The 1,894-nt window shown below is 53.5% G+C and overlaps 2 protein-coding genes across 2 annotated transcripts in view; one reads left to right on the top strand and one right to left on the bottom strand.

The window, feature by feature from the left end:
• RNH1 (ribonuclease/angiogenin inhibitor 1) overlaps positions 1-262 on the bottom strand; it is an 8,892-nt gene extending 8,630 nt beyond the window's left edge. The window contains exon 1 of the mRNA XM_019631094.1: positions 67-262. The gene's annotated coding sequence lies outside the window, so the exon portion shown is untranslated. The remainder of the gene's footprint in view (positions 1-66) is intronic.
• LRRC56 (leucine rich repeat containing 56) overlaps positions 19-1,894 on the top strand; it is a 45,679-nt gene continuing 43,803 nt past the window's right edge. Inside the window, exons 1-2 of the mRNA XM_019631085.1 lie at positions 19-107; positions 804-877. The gene's annotated coding sequence lies outside the window, so the exon portion shown is untranslated. The remainder of the gene's footprint in view (positions 108-803; positions 878-1,894) is intronic.

Here is a 1,894-nt window from a genome sequence, read left to right as displayed (position 1 = left end):
CGCCCACCGCCCCCGCCCCGCCTCGCGAGCGCCCCTCTCGCGGGGGCCGCAGGGCCGCAGTGGTACCTGGCGCGCGTCCGCAGGCGGCCCGACCGAAGCCGGCGCTGGTAAGGGCTGACCCCAGGCTGGCCGGCTGTCGGACTGGCCCGCGGGCTGTCGGACTGCGGGAGTGACTGACGAGGCGGCGGCGAACTGCGCCGGCCCGTAACCCGGAGGGAGACGGCCCCTCTGACAGGAGGATGGGGCGGGCCTGGCGGGCGCGGTCTGCCGGGGCGGTGCCAGCCGAGGGGCGGGGCCTGGTCGGCGGGGGCGGGGCCTGGTGGGCGGACCTGCGGACGGCCCGGACCTCGCGTGGGGCGGGCGCCGGCTCTAAGTAGCCGGGTGGCGGATCCCGGCGTACCCACGTGGCGGCGTGGCGGAGCCGCGGCCCTCACCGCGTCCCACCGGGCTGCGCTGGGACTGATGCGCCGACGGGCGCGTGCGGTGAGCGGGCCCTGGATGTGGACGTGGGCTCGAGCTCACCTCTCGGGGCCGGGTCGTGACGTTCACGTGGCGGGCAGGGGGCTGGGCTCGGTGCCCTGGAGCAAAGGCTTAGCCTGGGTTTCAAGGCTCTGCGCCGAGCACCAGCTGTGTCGCAGAGCTGGAGAGAAACGTGGTTTGATAGCCGGGCAGACAGACATGGTTTTGTAGGAAAGAGTCAACGTTATTCATTGCGGCAGGGTTTGTAACCTGGGGCGTGTTTTGTTCGTGTACGGTTGTCAATGACTGTTGACGGTTGTCCTCTGTGCTGGGCTATGTTGTAGGTGCTGAGGATTCAACATTGAGCAGAACAGCCAGAGATCCTGGAGAGCGCCTTCTGTCCAGTACTGCATTTGTTGTAAGTTTACTGGTGATGGATTCGGCCAGGTTTTGTTTCTCAGAAAATTTCTTGGTGTGTCCCGTTTTTGAAGGACGTTTTTACTGGGTGTAGTATTACAGGTTTGCAGTCATTTCTCTTAGCCCTCTGAGGATGGTATTCCATTGTTTTCTGCCCTCCATACTTGCTGTCCGTCTTATTGTTGCTGCTTTGAAGATGGCATGTCTTCCTGGCTGCTTTAAAGGTTTCCTCTATTTTTAGTCAGCAATTTTACTATACAGCAGCCCCCTCACCCCCTCACCCACGGTTTCACTTTCTGTGCTTTCAGTTACCTGCAGTCAGCCATGGTCCAAAAACAGTCAATAAAAATTCCAGAAATAAACAAGTCATAAGTTTTAAATTGTGAGTCATTCTAAGTAGTGCGATGAAATCTCGAGCTGTCCCACTCTGTCCCTCTCAGGACGTGAATCATTCCCTTTGTCTGGTGTCTCCATGCTGTAAACGCTCCGTGCCCATCAGCCACTTAGTAGCCTTCTCGGTTATAAGATCGACTGTCACAGTATTGCTTTGCTTGTGTTTAACCCTTATTTTACTTAATAACGGTCCAAAGTGCAAGACTAGTAATGCTGGGAATTCAGATGTGCCAAAGGGAAGCCACAGAGTGCTTCCTTTAAGTGAAAAGGTGAGTACAGCATAATAAGGTATTTTGAGGGAGAGAGACCACATTCATATAACTTTTATTACAGTATATTATAATTGTTCTATTTTATTATTAATTATTGTTATTAACCTCTGTGTCTAATTTATAAATGAAACTTTATCATAGGCATATACATCTAGGACAAAACAGTGTATATAGCAGCGGTTCTCAACCTTCCTAATGCCACAACCCCTTAATACAGTTCCTCATGTTGTGGTGACCCCCAACCATAAAATTATTTTCGTTGCTACTCTATAATTGTAATTTTGCTGCTGTTATGAATCGTAATGTAAATATCTTTTTGTTTTCCGATGGTCTTAGGCGACCCCTGTGAAAGG

Source organism: Hipposideros armiger, unplaced genomic scaffold, assembly GCF_001890085.2.
Source record: "Hipposideros armiger isolate ML-2016 unplaced genomic scaffold, ASM189008v1 scaffold_983, whole genome shotgun sequence".
Lineage (NCBI taxonomy): Eukaryota > Metazoa > Chordata > Mammalia > Chiroptera > Hipposideridae > Hipposideros > Hipposideros armiger.
The sequence above is the reverse complement of the archived record's forward strand: the minus strand, read 5'-3'. Positions and strand labels throughout refer to the sequence as shown.